Source organism: Narcine bancroftii, chromosome 11 (assembly GCF_036971445.1).
Source record: "Narcine bancroftii isolate sNarBan1 chromosome 11, sNarBan1.hap1, whole genome shotgun sequence".
Lineage (NCBI taxonomy): Eukaryota > Metazoa > Chordata > Chondrichthyes > Torpediniformes > Narcinidae > Narcine > Narcine bancroftii.
Window position 1 is genome coordinate 29,947,295 of NC_091479.1, and position 18,048 is coordinate 29,965,342.

The 18,048-nt window shown below is 47.6% G+C and overlaps 1 long non-coding RNA gene across 1 annotated transcript; it reads right to left on the reverse strand.

The window, feature by feature from the left end:
- Positions 1 to 1,158: 1,158 nt before the first annotated feature.
- Positions 1,159 to 2,448, reverse strand: LOC138745705 (uncharacterized). The gene is made up of 2 exons (XR_011346428.1): positions 1,985 to 2,448; positions 1,159 to 1,491 (listed from the first exon to the last, which is right to left on the reverse strand). It is a non-coding gene; the product is annotated as an uncharacterized lncRNA (long non-coding RNA).
- Positions 2,449 to 18,048: the final 15,600 nt, after the last annotated feature.

The following is an 18,048-nucleotide window of genomic DNA, read 5'->3' on the forward strand; positions in this document are numbered from 1 at the left end:
TCCTTCACATTTGGGTCCACTGCAGTCTTTCTCAGCCTTTTTTCCCATTCATGTGCCACTTTAATCAATCTCTTACTCATTTTTCGACACTCCAAGGAATAAAGTCCCAATCTGTTCAACCTTTCCCGTAGCTCAACTCCTGAAGACCTGGCAGTGTCTTCGTAAATGTTCTCTGCACTCTTTCAATCTTACTAATACCCTTCCAGTAGCTAGGTGACCAGAACTGCACACAAAACTCCAAATGTGGCCTCACCAACATCTTATACCACCTCACCATAACTTCCCAACTCTTATTTTCAATATGTTAATTAATGAAGACCAAGGTGACAAATGCTGTCTTTAGAACCCTGTCTTCCTGTGACACCACTTTCATGGAATTATGTAACTGTGTTTAATCTCTTGCTGCCGATTTGTATAACTTCTCTGTTCAATTTCATAATGTTGGCTTCTGGACTATTTTATTGTGCCCCCTGATCTAGACAGTTCTGGCAGGGCAAAACAATTTTGTTTTCTTTCGTCAGATCACATTTTGTCACATTGATCCAAAAACAAGTATTTTGACCATTCCTTCATTTCAGATTCTCTGCAGCTGTCGTCTTGTACCTCACTGTGACGGCATCATGTTTGTCTTGTTTATCCTTTACCCCTCCATCCAGATATATGTGCTGATCAACGAGTCGACTCCACTCATCCAGCACCACTGCCATTTCTGCTGCTTGGGTTTTTCATCCCATGTATTCAGTTTGTTATTTCCCCTCTTCTTTTTCTCAGCAAAGAGAATCAGGTTTGTTTGATCATCTTTCTGAATCCCAGTGAAAGGTTATCGACCTGAAGGTTTTATCTCCAATTATTTTTCCAGTAGATCATCTTTCTGAATCCCAGTGAAAGGTTATCGACCTGAAGGTTTTATCTCCAATTATTTTTCCAGTAGATGACCTGCTGAGTATTTCCAGCATTGAGATTTTATTTTAGTTTCTTGGTGTATTACTGAGTACTTTGAATGGGAGAAGAAATGTGGGTTGGGTTTAAGTGGAGAAGTCTCGATCAAGGAGTGGATTTAGAAAAATAGACATAAAAGGGGAGGGTGCATGGAAATAGTTAATTCATCTTTTGAAATTGTTTTTTGAGCTATGATTGTTTTCTGATGTACGCGCAGTGTTCAGAATAAAAAATTTATTGTGATGAACATTTCAGAAAATTTGTCCTTTTGTGGCAACAATACAGGTGCAAATATTGTACTAAATTACATTTTAAAAAAAGAAATCCATTTGTGCAAAATGAAGAGCAAGTGAGGGAGTGACTGTGGTTCCTTGTCCATTCAAAAATCTGATGGCAGATGGGGAGAAGCTGTGTTTGTACCATTGGGTGTTCGTCTTCATGCTCCTGGACCTGTTTCCCTGGTGATCACAGTGTGAAGAAGGCCTGGTCTGGGTGGCGAGGGTCCTTGAGGATAGAGGTTGTTTTCTTGAGACTCTGCCTCTTGGAGAAATCCTTAATACATGCACGAAGGATGAAAGGGGAAAAGTTTAGTGGAAACATGAGGGGGAGCTTCTCCACACAAGGTGGTGGGAAAGTGGAACAAGCTGCCAGCTGCATGAAGAAATGTGAGCTCAGTGTTAGCAATGAAGAGTTTCGACAAGTTCAGGGATACGAGGGAGATGGAGGGTGATGGACTGGATGCTGGTAAGTGGGACAAGGCAGAATAAGAGTTTGGCACAGACTAGAAAAGCTGAAGGACCTGTATCGGTGCTGTAATGTTCTGTGAATCCATGGAGTGATGCACTGGGTCGTACATCTACAACCCGACAAAACTACCATGGTGCCTGCACAAAAGCACACAATATGCAGCATGTAATGACCAAATGAATAATCTAAATAAATATATGTAGAGGGCAAAGCGGGCACACAGCCCACGTTGTGAACCGTCGGTGACGCGGTTCTCCGATGTCGCGCAATACCATAAAACAGACCACTGGGCACTCACCCATTTAATGGACCACACGTGCACGGTGCTGCATGCCGAGGAACGTCACGTTGATCTGTGGTGTCTTCTGCGGGTAGGTGCAGGACATTCACAGGGCTTAATTTAAACCTGCTGGTTCCATGGATCGATAGCAAAGTCTTAATAATGTCTCACCATGTCTCATTTGGCAGCCTATAATATACCCCAATAATAGTACCCTCATCCTTCTTATTTTTTCATTTTACCCACACTGCCTCTCTCGATGAGCCCTCCAGTCTCCTTTATCTTTCTCTGGATTCTAGATGTTGTAAGCCAAGAAACATTTTTGTAAATCTTCTCTGCACTCTCTCCACCTATCTCTATCCTTCCTTTGACAAATGAGACCAGAATTGAACAGAATACTCCAAACCTGGCCTCACCAATGCCTTCAACAGTCGCAGCATCATTTTCCAGCTGTACTTTATGCTATGATATATGAAGGCCAGTTTGCCATAACCACCCTGTCTACCTGGCAATCCACCTTCAAGGAACTCTGTACCGTAACTCCAAGATCCCTCTCTTCCTCTGCATTCCTCGATGCCCTTCCCTTAACTGCATATGTCTTATTTTGGTTATTTATTCTGGAATGCAGCACCTCACACTTGTCGACATTAAATTCCTTCTGCCATCTTTCAGTCCACTTTTCCAAACAAACCAAATCCTGTAATCTAAGAAAACCTTCCTCACCATCCACCACTCCCCCTATTTTCATATCATCTGCATATTTGCTTACCCAGTTAACCATCCCATTTCATTCCCCAACCGCATATCGAACATTGCCCCCCTGTAGTGGCCATCTCCACATACTGCTGCAAAAAGCAGTCCTGAACACATTGTACAAACTCTAAGCCATCCTGCCCTCCCACTGACTGTGTTTCCCAATTGATGTTATGAAAATTGAAATCCCCAACCAACACCACCCTATTCCTACTGCACATGTCAGCTAATTCCGTGCACATTTGCTCTTCTAGTTCTCCCTTCCCATTTGCCAGACTATAATGTACCCCTATAATAGTCACCTCACCCTTCTTATTTTTTAGTTTTACCCACACTGCCTCCCTCAATGAGACCTCCAGTCTCTTGCCTCAGCACCGCTGTAATATCTTCCCTGACAAGTAATGCGGTATATAGAAGTCTGTAAAGTTTGAATAAAGCAGTCTTGTGTTGACTAACGTGGATATGTATATGACTTTAGTAGCTGTACTGAAGTTGCCACCAGAAACGGTGACCCCCCGAATGCAAGATTCAGCCGAAGCTTGAATCTCCAGTGATCATGGACACAACGACTGCAGCTGCTGCCACCACGGCTGCAGTTCAACCAGGTTCTGCCTATTTCTCCTGGAATTGACCAGACATGAGCTTTTAAATATGGAGGGCCTGAGTGACAGGGATCCATCTGATCTAATGAATGAGATGCTCGTATTAGATGATGGCCATTCTTATTGTTTACTTTTTGAGACTCTATTCCTGTCCAAACTCCCGGGTCGTGTCGCAATACCAATCGTTAACATGGATTTCTGCCATCCCCATGATGTAGCGTGGGAGGCTGACAGGCTCGATCATACTGCAACGCAAGTGTCTGCTTACAAATAGCCGCTTTGATCAGTAGATCCATCTCCCATGTCCTACAAGCCTCCTATATCTGCAATTCCGTCAAAGAAGGATCAACCTACTGATGGGCACCAAGAATGGTGTTTTTACCATCGCCAATGGGGAAAAAAGCCCATAAAAAGCCATTTACCTATTAGAGAAAAAAGGCAGGAAATGAAAAGGCCGGCTGCCAGTAGGGGCCTCAGCAGCTGGCACAAGTACTGACCGGCCTATTGTATCTTCAAGACGACGCTAGTAAATGCAAATATCCAACCAACCTATTTTGAAAAAAAAACATAAATAACAACACCTGGCTCTTCAAGCAGCAAATGGGGCTACAATTCCCTGCTTTAGCAAAGGACGGGTCACGATTTGGAAAGGAGGTGTGACATAGCGTTGGAATTGCGTATTGTCTTCCGTTGCACAGGTCATTTTGGGTGCAAATTTTTGAAGGTCCCATGATTTGCCAGTAGACGTGAAGTGGAGGAAATTGGTCGTTCCACCACTTTGAAAACATACCCACTGGTATGCAGCAAAGGGAGAATTTCCTACCTCGGGATGCATACCCCGCACAAAGATGCGTATGCTGTCCTGCTCAATGAATTTCCCATCATTATCTCCTAATTTCAACACCTCCAAAACAGACCAGGGTGTGTCCCATTACCCTCTTCCTCATATGCAAGATTTTGTTGCCCATCTGCACATTTTCCATGTTTTCTCCAAAGTTGATCTTGTCAAGGGATACCGTCAGATCCTGGTCTATAAGGATGGCATTGTTACCCCTTTCGGGCTTTTTGAATTTCTTAAAGATACCATTTGGGCTGAAGAATGCCGCTCAAACTTTCCAACATCTTATAGATGCTTTGGGCAGAGTTCACTTCCATCTACTTGGATGACGTCCTCAAATCCAGTCAAACTGAACAGGATATAACCAACTGCATTTAGGCTGTCTGTTCCAATGGCTGCAGGAATTCCAATCAACCATAGTATTTGTCAATTTGGCAAGTCCACCATCGACTTCCTGGGACACAAGATCATGGTCAATGGTGTCTTTCCCTTAACCATCAAGGTAGAGGCAGTCTGTGCTTTTCCAACACCTACCACGGTTCAGGGCCTGCAGAAATTCTTGGGCATGAAAAACTTCTGTCACCGATTCATTCCAGCAGCTGCTGACATTCTTCGACCATGGTTTCCAATCCTCACTACAAAGCACAGGGATTATCCCTGGACAACAGAGGCAGAGGTTGAGTTTGCAATGCCAAAGATGCTTTAGTCAATGCAGCAATGCTTCCCCCATCCTAACCCCAACACTTCATTGACATTTAGTCCTGATGCCTCGAGTACGGCCCTGGGTGTGGTTCTTGAGTAGTACGTCGATGGCCATTGCCAACTCCTCGTGTTCTTTTCCTGACATCTTTGGCCGTTGGAGATGAAATATCGTGCATTATATCAAGCCACATGGCACTTCTGATTAGTTTTGGAGGGTCGGCATTTCACTCTGTTCACAGACCACCAGACACTCGTTTTTGCCTTCAGCAAAATAATGGATCCATGGTCGGCAAAACAGCAGGGTCACTATCATATATTTCAGAATTTACCACGGACGTGCGCTATATTTCTGGTAAAAACAATGGGATCCCGAATATTCTGTCCAGATTGACTGTATATCATATTCAGGGTGACATTGATATTCCGGAATTAGCCAGTGTCCAGGCAATGGACCCCGATGTTCAGGAATACAGTACGGCCATTACTAACCTGGACATACAGCAGGGGGCGACACAGCTGGGTGGCCAACCTTACTTTGTGACATGTCTTTGGGCTACACTCGACCAGTGATTCCACCATCTTTGAGTCAACGTCTTTTTGACCAGATACACAGCTTGTCTCATCCATCCATCAGAACATCTTTCAAGCTCATGTCAAATAAATATGTATGGCACGGTCTGAAAAAAGGTGTCACACAATGGGTCTGCACATGTATCTCCTGCCAGACTGCCAAAATTCAGCGGCACACTAAGGCACCTCTTCAACCTTTCCTGGCGGTACGCAGGCGGTTGGAACACGTGCATGTGCACCTGCTTGCACCATTGCCAGTATCTCACAACATGAGAAACATTCTAACAGTCGTAGAACGTTTCGCACGCTGGCCAGTGGCCGTCCCTTTGACATCCAGTGACACTGAGACAAAGGCCAGAGCATTCATCGTCAATTGGATGGCTAGATTTGGTTTCCCGACCCACATTTCTTCAGACCGCGGAACACAATTCACCCACGGTCCAACGGCTTTGTGGAATGTTTCCACCGGCAACTGAAGTCCGCACTTAAGGCCCAACTCACCGGTCTCAATTAGGTTGATGAGTTGCCCTGGGTTCTATTGGGAGTGCGCATGGCTCCAAAAGGAAGATAGGTCTGCATTGTCCGAAGAGATTGTTTATGGAACGGTCCTTACAGTTTCATTGGACTTTCACAAACATCCTTCATTAGCTTCGACATGGTGTCGCGATCAGCAAACCTTTTCCTAACCACTGGCTTGGATCCCCTAAACAGAATGTTTCCCCCACCACTCCTGGATACTGATTGTGATAGTACAGATCTATCACCAATGTACATAGTGTATATAGTTACTGTATCTAGACTGTGCTTACAGCGATTGGCTGAGAGCTAAGCCACACCTATTGTTTGGGCCTTAAAGGGTTGTGTCCCTAGCCAGGTCGGATCATTCCGGACTGGTCGGCCACCTGTGAAGAGCTCCGGTCTTTTGCTAATAAAAGCCTTGGTTTGGATCAACAAGTCTTTGGTTCTTTCGACGAGCTCTACAATTTTATTAGCAAAAGGAATTTTTTTTTGAAAGGGATGGAGCGTTTAACTCGGCCAGAAAAACTTGATATCGACCCACAGTCAGCTACAGCCTTCAAAGCCTTTAACTTCTGGCTGCTGAACTTTGAAAACTTCCTGAGATTCATTGAGGTGGAGGAGGATAACCTGCGTCTAACAGCATTGCTGTCTATGGTGTCCTTGAGAGTCTACGAGAACATCCAGGATGAGACCACTTACACCGCAGCCATAAAGGTACTGAAAGGACTGTATGATCAACCGGTGAACAGAGTTCATGCCCGGCTCATGCTTGCGTCGAGGAAGCAACAGCCCGGTGAGTCCAGCAGGGCATATTTACAAGTATTAAAGGCATTGGGCAAGGACTGTAACTGTGTGGACAAAACTGCTGCCGAGATCACTAGCGACCTGGTCCGGGATGCCTATGTGGCCGGGCTCCGATCGAACGAAGTGAGGCTGCGTTTGCTCGAACAAGGGGTAGAAAAACTAGAGGACGTGGCCCGGATTGCAATCACAATGGAGGATGCAGCCTTAAAGTCCACCGAGCTCTCTAGGGACTGGACCCCTCGTTCTGATGTGAGTAAAGTGCCCTTCTACCCTACCCCTGACGGCCTGTCGGCTGCTGCTACCCTGCCCCGTGCGAACCCGAAATGTTATTTCTGCGGGAGAGACAAGCACAGCAGGTCCCAGTGCCCAGCAAGAAAAGCCAGGTGCCAGAAGTGCCTTAAAAAGGGCCACTTTGCTGCAGTCTGTAGGTCTAAAATGGCCGCCAGCAAACACAGTGCCTCGTGTGAAGCTCAACCGCCACTATCCCATTCAAACTCTTCTTCCCCAGAGCTCTCGTCCAATGAGAGCGAGGGCTCCCCTGCACGGCAACGCCTGACGTCACGGAGACGCCGAACCCGGAAGGGGCAACCCACCGTCGCAACCATGGTGATGGCCTGCCTCTCGCCCGCCGCTGCTGCCGCCGCCACAGTCACCCCCGGGGCCGACGCTACCGCCGCTGCTGCCGCCGCCACGGACACCCCCGGGGCCGACGCTACCGCCGCTGCTGCCGCCGCCACGGACACCCCCGGGGCCGACGCTACCGCCGCTGCTGCCGCCGCCACGGACACCCCCGGGGCCGACGCTACCGCCGCCGCCACGGACACCCCCGGGGCCGACGCTACCGCCGCTGCTGCCGCCGCCACGGACACCCCCGGGGCCGACGCTACCGCCGCTGCTGCCGCCGCCACAGCCACCCCCGGGGCCGACGCTATCGCCGCTGCTGCCGCCGACGCCACAGACACCCCCGGGGCCGACGCTACCGCCGCTGCTGCCGCCGCCACGGACACCTCCGGGGCCGACGCTACAGCCGCTGCTGCCGCCGCCACGGACACCCCCGGGGCCGACGCTACCGCCGCTGCTGCTGCCGCCACAGACACCCCCGGGGCCGACGCTACCGCCGCCGCAGCCACCCCCGCGGCCAACCAGGTGCTCACCCTAGCGTCCATCGCTGACGACCGCCAGGGCCCCACCACCGATCACGAGCAACTACAAAGCCCACTACTTACCATTCACCCGCCACAACAGCACTTCCGGGAGGTTCTCCAACCTTCTCCTCGAGCGTTGACTACGTCATCCCGTTGCGTGACGTCATCCCGTTGCGTGACGTCATCGCGCAAAACTCGCCTGTCAACTGCTTCAATAACATTAAACCAGCAATGCTCTCATCCCCTCACCAGAGCAATGGAACTGATTAAAGTGCATGGACACTACACCAATTGCTTATTTGACTCTGGGTCAACTGACAGTTTTATCCAGCCAGATCTGGCCCTCCGTTGGGGACTTGACATTATCCCCACTACCCAGAGGATATCATTAGCGACGAGGTCGCACTCGACTGGGATAAAGGGGTATTGCATTGCCACGCTGGAAGTACAGGGCGTGACGGTCACCCACTTTAAATTATTCGTCCTTCCCCAATTGTGCGCCCCAGTGTTGCTGGGATTAGACTTCCAGTGTCAGTTCCAAACGGTGTCCCTACACTTTGGGGGACCCCACGCCCCCCTCTCGGTCTGCCATCGCCCCACTCCCGAAGCACCCGAGCAACCCGCCCCGGGGCCAATCCTGCGGCCTTTCCACACTCCGGATTGCCCCGCCAGCACTCTTCGCAAACCTCACCCCTGGCTGGAAGCCTGTGGCCACCAAAAGTCGGCAATATAGTTACGACAACAGGCAATTCATTAGGAGTGAGGTGCGTAGATTGCTGGATGAGGGCATCATCGAACCCAGTTCAAGCCCCTGGAGAGCCCAGGTGGTGGTTGTCAAGAATGGGGAAAAACTACGGATGGTGGTCGACTATAGCCAGACCATTAACCGCTTCACACTCCTGGATGCGTACCCCCTGCCACGCATCACGGATGTGGTGAACCAGATCGCCCAGTACCGCATTTTCTCCACTATTGACCTACGTTCGGCCTACCACCAGCTCCCGATCCGCTGCGAGGACCGACCATTCACGGCCTTTGAAGCGAATGGGCGGCTATATCAATTTCTCAGGGTACCATTCGGGGTCACAAATGGTGTCGCGGTCTTCCAGCGGGAAATGGACAGGATGGTGGACCAGAACGGGCTAACCGCTACCTTCCCGTATCTGGACAATATCACCATCTGTGGCCACGACATGCAGGACCATGACGCCAACCTAGACAAATTTCTTCAAACTGCCCGTCAGCTAAACCTGACTTACAATTTGGACAAGTGTGTTTTCCGGACCACACGACTCGCTATTCTAGGTTGTGTGGTGGAAAACGGGATAGTCATGCCAGATCCTGACCGCATGCGTCCCTTAATGGACTTACCCCCCCCACATACCCAGAAAGCTCTCAAACGCTGCCTGGGCCTTTTCTCTTATTACGCCCAATGGGTTCCAAACTACGCCGACAAGGCACGTCCTCTTATCAAGACCACCTCTTTTCCCCTCTCGACCGAAGCCACAGCGGCTTTCGATCGAATCAAATCTGACATCGCTGCTGCGACGCTGCACGCGATCGATGAGTCTGTCCCGTTTCAAGTCGAGAGCGATGCATCCGACTTCGCCCTGGCAGCCACCTTGAACCAGGCCGGTCGGCCTGTAGCCTTCTTCTCCAGAACCCTCCAGGGTCCGGAGAGTAGACACTCCTCGATCGAGAAGGAGGCCCAGGCCATAGTTGAAGCGGTACGTCGTTGGAGACATTACCTCGCTGGGAGGCGCTTTACACTGTTGACTGATCAACGCGCGGTCTCCTTCATGTTCAGCAACACCCAGCGTGGTAAGATTAAAAACGACAAAATCGCCAGATGGAGAATCGAACTCTCCACCTTTAACTATGACATCCTGTACCGGCCTGGTAAGCTCAACGACCCGCCTGACGCGCTCTCCAGGGGGACGTGCGCCAGCATACAGATGGACAGACTACGGAAACTCCATGAGGCGCTCTGTCATCCAGGGGTCACTAGGTTTGCTCACTTTGTCAAGGCGCGCAACTTACCCTACACAGTTGAGGAGATCCGCTCCATGACCCGAGCCTGTTCGGTGTGCGCCGAATGCAAGCCCCACTTCTTCCGTCCGGATAACTCCCACGTCATCAAAGCCACCCGCCCCTTCGAGCGTCTTAGCGTAGACTTTAAGGGACCCCTACCGTCGACCAACCGTAATACCTACATCCTTACGGCCATCGACGAATACTCCCGCTTCCCATTCGCTGTGGCCTGCCCAGACACCACTGCCACCTCAGTGATACAGGCCCTTCACAGTATTTTCACCATCTTCGGGTACCCCAATTCCATCCACAGTGATAGGGGGTCCTCATTCATGAGTGCAGAGCTGCAACAGTACCTTCTGGAGTGTGGTATTGCTTCAAGCAGGACCACGAGCTATAACCCACGCGGTAATGGCCAGGTCGAGAGGGAGAATGCCACCATATGGAGAGCGGTTACACTGGCTCTCCGGTCTAAAGGTCTCCCCACCTCTCACTGGCAGGAGGTTCTCACTAGTGCCTTACACTCCATCCGCTCCCTCCTATGTACTGCAACAAATGCCACCCCCCACGAAAGGATGTTCCTTTTCCCGAGGAAATCCGAATCGGGAACCACTGTACCGGCATGGCTCACCGTCCCTGGCCCCGTCCTTTTGCGACGCCACGTCCGGCACTCAAAGAACGACCCCTTGGTCGACCGAGTGACTCTACTCCACGCGAACCCACATTACGCATACGTGGAGTTCCCAGACGGGCGGGAGGACACTGTTTCGGTGCGGGACCTAGCTCAGGACGCGGTAGACCCAGCAAACCCCCCAACTCCTTATGCTCCAGGCCCCGTGCCGCAACAGAAGGACCAACAGCACCCCAATGACTCGGGCCACCCTGCCGACAAAACGACTGGGGAATTGAGTGACGGAGCAGTCGCACCCGATGAGCCCGCTGGTGACACCACTCCAGCGACCCCAATCCCGGCACCACGGCGGTCACGCCGGATGGTCAGACCCCCTGACCGCTACAGTCCTTGACCTACCCCTTCCTTTTCATTCTCTCCCTCGTTTTTGTTTTTTTTTTCCCGGGTCAATTCTCCAAGAAGGGGTGAATGTGATAGTACAGATCTATCACCAATGTACATAGTGTATATAGTTACTGTATCTAGACTGTGCTTACAGCGATTGGCTGAGAGCTAAGCCACACCTATTGTTTGGGCCTTAAAGGGTTGTGTCCCTAGCCAGGTCGGATCATTCCGGACTGGTCGGCCACCTGTGAAGAGCTCCGGTCTTTTGCTAATAAAAGCCTTGGTTTGGATCAACAAGTCTTTGGTTCTTTCGACGAGCTCTACACTGATTTTGTTTTTATCCCAGGAGTCCCGTTACAATGACCGTATGAGGGCCCTTTTCACGTGGTGAAGATAGATGGGTTCTTTATACTTTGGACATTGGTGGGCATTCACAGCTGTTTAGTGTTGACAGACTCAAGCCTGCTTCACCTCTTCAGTGCCCCCAGCCCAGACGGCGAGGGGGTCCACCTAAGGTGCATGCAGCTGGTGGTTTAGTTTCTGGCGACGGTTCTGGGTGGGGATGGGGGGTTGGTGTAGCAGCTGTCTACTAGTGGGCCGAGTGGGCAAGGTTCTTTGGCGGGTGCGTGAAATCATAAGGCAGAGAGCTGGGTACACATCCATTTAATTGACAAACCTCGCGTGGTGCTGCGTGCCAAAGAATGGAATGCTGATCTGTGGATTCTCCTGCCGGAAGGCGCAGAACATTCACAGGGTTCCGTGGATCGGCAGCAAACTCATAATGATGTCCCACCTTGACCCATGGAGCCCAGGACAAGCTGTAAATAAAACAAGCCTGTAAAGTCTGTATAAAGCAGTCTTGTGTTGACTAATCTGGTGTATGTGTGTTCCTTTAGTAGCTCTATCAAAGTAGCTGCTACATATATAAATATTTTGGATGATTATCCCACTTACAAGATACTTCTCATCCGTCTCACACCCTGTGGGAATAAGCTATTCCCCAGCCTGGCAGTCCTGATTTTGATGATGGACATGGTTAAAGATGCTGTGCACTGCATGGTCATGGTCTTTGCACAATTCCGTGAGCCCTATTTGAACAACACTCCCACTAATGTCATCGTTAGAAGAAAAGGATACCCCAGTAATCCTCAGAACTCTTTGCATCATTCCTGTCTGATGCTTTACAGCTACTGGACCATCCAATGATGCAGCCAGACAGGAGACTCAACTGTGCTCCTGTAAAATCTCAAGATGAGAGCTGTTGGCCTAGACTTCCTCAGTCTCCTTAGGAAGTGTAGGCACTTCCTGACAAATAAGGAGGTGTGATTGTTTTGTGTATTAATATGTGTGCTGTATGGATGGGAATTTTACATGATTGTATTGTCTATTCTTGCTCTTTAACAATCTTTAGTGGATAGAAGTAGTCATTGTACTTTAGGATGTACAATCATGTACAGATTATCTTTAAATAGCCATTTGTCCCAGATGTCTATTCAGTCCAAGAATACTTTCAATCACAGGCAGATTTTAATCAATAACCCCATTCATTCTGCAATAACTGCCGCTTAATTTTGCCAGTTGTTCAATGGCAAGCTATATGGGGAAAACACCATGTCGACTCTTCTACCTTAAAGGAGTGATTATATTCAAATGGGCAGTGGATCAAGAGATGGAAACAGTGAAATCAGTCAGAGGTGAGTCGCTGCTTAAAATTAGAAACTTTCGTGTTCATGCGAAAGAGTTTAAGGCTGCCCAGGAGGAATATAATGTGTTTTCTTTACGATATTTTACCCTCACCCTGTCGAAGGATGGGGCCAACAGACATGTTGCTGGAAGGGTTCGAGAATTGATATGGTAGGTCACATGAGGCTCAGGTTTAGATCCACAGAGCGCATGTGTTCAGCAAAATGGCCACCCAGTCTGTATTTGGTCTTGCTGATATCGAGGTCAACTGAGTCAACCAAATGTAGGAGATTAAGTTGGATGGGGTGCATGTGAAACACTGCCTCAACTGGAAGGTCTGATTGTGGCCTTGGATGGAGGTGAGAGGATAGGAAGGGACAAGTTTGGCAATTTCTGCGGTTTCAATGGGAAGTGCATCAGGTGGTGGTGGGTGGAGAGGAAAGTGCCGTCGAGGGAGTCACAGAAAGATGTGCCCCTGTGAAAAGAGGATCTGAGTGGAGCAGGTTAGAGGATGGTGCTGAAGTTGGAAGTGTTCAAGGTTAACGTGTCAGATGTGGCAGCTGATGGGTGGTAAGTGAGAAACCTGAGGGATTCTGTCCTTGTTCGGCTGGAGAGGAGGTGGGGTAAGGGCAGAAAGAGAATTGGAGATACGGGTGCAGATTTTATCAAAGTCAGTATGGGGGAAACTGCATTTATTGAAGAAATAAGACATTTTGGGTGTCCTGGAGTAGAAGACCTCATCTTGGGATTTTTACAGGCCCAGAGGACCCCAAAACCTAGCAGCAATAGGAAATCACCAAGACAAAGCGATACTTTAACAAATGTTGTTTTTAATTGTCCAGGCCTTCCAGCATTTGAAATGCCTCTGAGGTCCCCCTTATCCTTCTGTACTCCAACTAGTACAGTCGAAGAGTTGACAATTGCTCCTCATACACTAACCATTTCATTCCTGATATCATTCCAGTAAATCATCTCTGACCTTCTCCAACACCAACACATCTTTTCTCAAATACGGCAGCCTAAATTCTAATTCTGATTGAATGGAAAGGGAATTCTCCAACGACAGAAACACAACAGTTAAATGATACTATGTTTTGTTGATATTTACAAAAAATTATTGAAGAGTCAATTAATAATTTGCAAAAGATGCCGGGTCCCTTTTTTGGACTATTATCATAACCGGAAGCTTGGTGCTGTGTTACGAGACCAGAGGATCCCAAAACTAACCAGCAATAGATATTCACCAAAACAAATGATTACTGAAACAAAAATTGATTTTAATTATTTTTAAACATGAACACGGATTTACATTTTAACTTATCATTGTTTTACTACTTAACTTAATTTACTTAACTTACCCCACTTCTAATTCTAAGTGCACGTGTGTTTAAGTTCAGAAAAGTTCTTTGGTTCACAGTCCAATCTCACTTCTCATTCCTCCAAGTCCACTTGTTGCAGGCCATTTTATACTGTGCACAGAATTGAACGTATATAAAGTTCACCAGGCTTTGGTGCTCGAAAGGTAAATGATTACCACTCAGGAAGGTTCTTCTTGTTTTTCGGAGAGAGGTGTGTTGTTCAGGGAAGTATTACGGTGTTTTTGACTCAATGCACCAGCATCTGAATTCCATTATCTCTTCAAAAAAGTTCTGATAGCTTTAGCATGGAGCAGACCTGAACCAGGACTTTGCAGGTAGTTAAGGGAGTGTGTGGGCAGAGTTTGTTCTGGACCCACAATCTCACCAAATGACTCTGCTTGAAATCAAGATTCAAACCATTTTGAGGAATACAACAGGAATTGTTCAACAAGAGCCTGGTGTTCCCTGAGGTGTTTTCTTTCAATAGTGGAAATGATTTTTTTTTTAAAAAGCCCGATAATATTCCTGATACAGATCTTTGTATTTAACTTTCAGGTTGCTATCTGTTGTTAACTTGGAGGCCTTTAATGGGGTGACTGGGTGGAACCTGCTTTAACCAAGCAGTTGACTTGCAATTTTCCAGCTGTAGGATGTGTTGCAGTTGCTTGCAAGTTTAGCAAGTGGGATTATGATGTGAAACTGCAAGTCACAGCGTCATTTTTGTTTTTGAAAATGCAGATGTGAAAATTTTAACTTTGGTCTCCTTGGTTTGCTTAAGTTTACAGAGGAGTCGTTGGGTCAAGCTGAGAAGACAGAGTTGGATGCTCATTAGGGGAATCGGCTGGGCAAAGCAGAAAGCACAAAACGAGGGGCTGAAAAAATAATGAAGCAGACTGAAGTGACGTTGAACCAAACCCAGGTAAAAAATTTAATTTTGTGCAGTGTACTTAAGAGACCAAACGATTTGGGCTTTTAATGGTGACCTATTTAAATGAACAAAATCTGATTAGAATAGAAGTTTATGGAATGTTTGGAAGTTGCCACAAAAAAATGGAGCATATAAATTAGATAAATGAACAATACAATGAGCCTGGTGTCACAGTATCTGCCTCCCTCTATCGTACATCTCATTAAACATTCTCCCCACTGTGAACCTGGTGTCACAGTACCTGACACAGTTTATCGTACATTACTGTTAAACCTTCTCACTGCTGTGAAGCCAATGTCACAGTAAGGATCTCAGTCGTCCATACATCAGTATTAAACCTCTCTCCACTGTGAATCTGGTGTCACTTTGCCTGCCACATTTTATTTTATATCACCGATAAACCTTATTCCCATTGTGAACCTGGTGTCACAGTATCTGCCACAGTTTATTTTACATCACCGTTAAATCTTATGCAAATTGTGAACCTGGTGTCACAGTATCTGCTACAGTTTATCGAACATTACTGTTGAACATTCTCCCCAATGTGTACCTGGTGTCACAGTATATGACACAGTTTATCGAACATTACTGTTAAACATTCTCCCCACTGTAAACCTGGTGTCACAGTATCTGCCACAGTTTATTTTACATTACTGTTAAATCTTATTCAAATTGTGAACCTGGTGTCACAGTATCTGACACAGTTTATCGTACATTACTGTTAAACATTCTCCCCACTGTGATCCTGGTGTCACAGCATCTGCCACATTTTATTTTACATCACCGTTAAACCTTATTCCCATTGTGAACCTGGTGTCACAGTATCTGATACAGTTTATCGAACATTACTGTTGAACATTCTCCCCAATGTGAACCTGGTGTCATAGTATATGACACAGTTTATCGAACATTACTGTTAAACATTCTCCTCAATGTGAACCTGGTGTCACAGTATCTGACACAGTTTATCGTACATTACTGTTAAACATTCTCCTCAATGTGAACCTGGTGTCACAATATCTGACACAGTTTATCGTACATTACTGTTAAACATTCTCCTCAATGTGAACCTGGTGTCACAGTATCTGACACAGTTTATCGTACATTACTGTTGAACATTCTCCCCAATGTGAACCTGGTGTCACAGTATCTGACACAGTTTATCGTACATTACTGTTAAACATTCTCCTCAATGTGAACCTGGTGTCACAGTATCTGACACAGTTTATCGTACATTACTGTTAAACATTCTCCCCAATGTGAACCTGGTGTCACAGTATCTGCCCCAGTTTATCTTACATCACTGATAAACCTTCTCCCAACTGTGAACCCGGTGTCACAATATTTACCTCAGTCTACCATATATCACCGCTAAATCCTTCCCCACTGTTTACCCAGTTTCACAGTATCTATCTCAGTCAACGATACATCACTGTTAAACCTTTTCACTGCTGTGAACCCATTGTCTCAGTATCTATCTCATTATCATTAAACCTTCTCCCGACTGTGAACCTGGTTTCACAATATCTTACACAGTTTATCGTACATTAGTGTTAAACCTTCTCACTGCTGTTAACCCAGTGTCACAGTGTTTGTGACAGTTTTTCGTACATCTCCGTGAAACATTCTCCCCACTGTGAAGCTGTGGTCAGGTTACCTGCCTCAGTCTGCCAGGTACAGCACCGATTGATCTCAGCCAAAGGTGCTGTAGTTGAGTTCGGGTGGCCAGAGGTGTCTGCTCAAGAAGGCCAGGGGCTGCCATTGCCCTTCAATGAATTGTTCCAGTGCGCCCCCTACTGCTGTGCTGGAAGCATCTACTGTGAGAGTGGTGGGTGCCTCTGGCCTGGTGTGTACCACAAGGGTTGCGTTGGCCAGTGCATTCTTGGCCCTCTGGAACACCTCCAAATCCTCATTGTCCCAGGTAATGTCTTTAACTTTCTCCGCATGATGTGGGCCACTACTGGTATGAATTGGTTATAAAATTAATTGTACTAGTGAATTCTTGCAGCCCCTTCATTATGGTGTGTTTGGGTAAGCACTGAACAGCCTCTACCTTTTCAAGCAGGGGCTTAGTTCCGTGCCTGTTGATTTGATGCCCCAGGAAATCAAACGTATCCAGCCTGAACTGGCACTAAGTAAGGTTTATAGTAAGTCCAAAGTCCTGCAGCCGGGCCAACAGTTGCCTTAGGTGGTCTCTGTTTAGCTTCCTTGCCACCACCTTGATATCTTGTGGTTACTGCCACCCTCTGCTGTTGGAGAATATATTCCTTGGTCTCAGCCCCTCAATGTGAATAAGAGCCCCTTAAATGCCCCTAAAGTTTTGGCCTTCACTCCTGGCAAGGCATTCCTGGCACCCACAACTCTGTGTAAAAAGAAATACCTCTGATATTGCCCTAATCCTTCCTCCGTTTGCTTTTGCCAGATGCCTTCTAGTGTTTGCTACTCTCATCTGGGTTTCAGGCAGACCGAAGAGCATCTTTTACTGAGTTTCTGGTCTTCCAGCAGTTCTGGATGTCTGTCTCTGGATGCTCTGCTCCGTGGACCACCCCGCAGTATCCCATCAAGTCCTGGAGTCTCTGTGTCAGCAATTCTCTGCTGACCACTGGCTGATAGCCTTGTGGTCAAAAGTGTTTGTTTATGAAAACATTCCTAGGAAGGTGATGGGGCAAAGTCCTGCTGACCTGGTCATTGAACGGCACCAGGGCCAGACCACTCTTTTGCAATACCTGAACCTCAGCACATAGCGCCATTTGGTGCCCTTGCACTTTGGTTCCACACACAGCCACACACAATGATGGCCAAGCTAGTTATACCCTTGCCCCCATTGATTGAACATGTACATGGTCCTTCTCTAGACTCTATCCATTTTGGACCCCCACATGAATAGGAAATCTGTTTTAGGAATTGCCAGGGTGGTGGTATGGGGATGGGCCACACCTGCCCCACGTGCAGCAGTACCGAGAGTTCCTTGCACCTTGCAACTGATGATCAGAATTTATTCAATTGACAGAGTTGGGCATCTCTGTGGTTCTCCCTATCTCCTGGAGCTGGGGGTCTCTGTACTGCTCCCCATCTCCTTGAGTTGGTGCTTTGTTCTCCACCAGCCCCACAAGACAACCAAGACCTTTGGATGG